Source organism: Triticum aestivum, chromosome 4B (genome assembly GCF_018294505.1).
Source record: "Triticum aestivum cultivar Chinese Spring chromosome 4B, IWGSC CS RefSeq v2.1, whole genome shotgun sequence".
Classification (NCBI taxonomy): Eukaryota; Viridiplantae; Streptophyta; class Magnoliopsida; order Poales; family Poaceae; genus Triticum; species Triticum aestivum.
Window position 1 is genome coordinate 8,628,209 of NC_057804.1, and position 542 is coordinate 8,628,750.

Consider the following 542-nt stretch of genomic DNA (forward strand, 5'->3'; position numbering starts at 1 on the left):
GTTAGTCTACAGAGTTCAGCGTTATAGCCACACCCTGATTGTCATTAATGAATACAATTGTTTGGTCAAATATGTTGTTTGAGAGTAGTTCATGATGGCCTTTCTAGTTGGAGAGAATAATTCTTTCCTTGATGATTTCTCTTACAAAGATCAAGCATATATATCGAGGGAGAGAGAACCCACTCCCCTGGAACGTAGGCATGCAGGCCATGAGAACTAGGAGATCCTAACAATGGTGCATAGACGTCCTGCACAAACGGTTCTCCGTGTTATGGCAGGTTACATTCTCATGTTTTTTACTTTACAGTGCTTACAAGTTGAGATTTGAAAAAATCTAGCCTAGAACATAAGTCATCAAAACTCATGGCATTTTGAAACTTTAGTCATAAAAAGATATCAAATATCAGACACAAAAAGGGAGTGCTAGACAAAAACGCAAAAAGAATGAAAATAAAGAAGTGGCACAATAGTTACCGAGCGTTGATATGTCTCCAACGTATCTATATTTTTTATTGTTCCATAATATTATAGCCCGACAGCCC